The following is a 227-nucleotide window of genomic DNA, read 5'->3' on the forward strand; positions in this document are numbered from 1 at the left end:
ACCAAAATCACTTCCAGATGTGATTGTTTACTTGCTTATCTGTCAATTTATCTATTTTGCAATTAATTAATCAATTTAGATGAGCCTATTCATAGGTATATAGTTATTTTATTTATTGAATGCTCTACATATTAACTTCTATTATGATTATGAATCCAAGTTTTAATGATATTTCGATGTACAGAATATGGCATGATTGAGTTCTCTTAAATGACAGATATCTCAAG

Source organism: Penaeus monodon, chromosome 31 (assembly GCF_015228065.2).
Source record: "Penaeus monodon isolate SGIC_2016 chromosome 31, NSTDA_Pmon_1, whole genome shotgun sequence".
Classification (NCBI taxonomy): Eukaryota; Metazoa; Arthropoda; class Malacostraca; order Decapoda; family Penaeidae; genus Penaeus; species Penaeus monodon.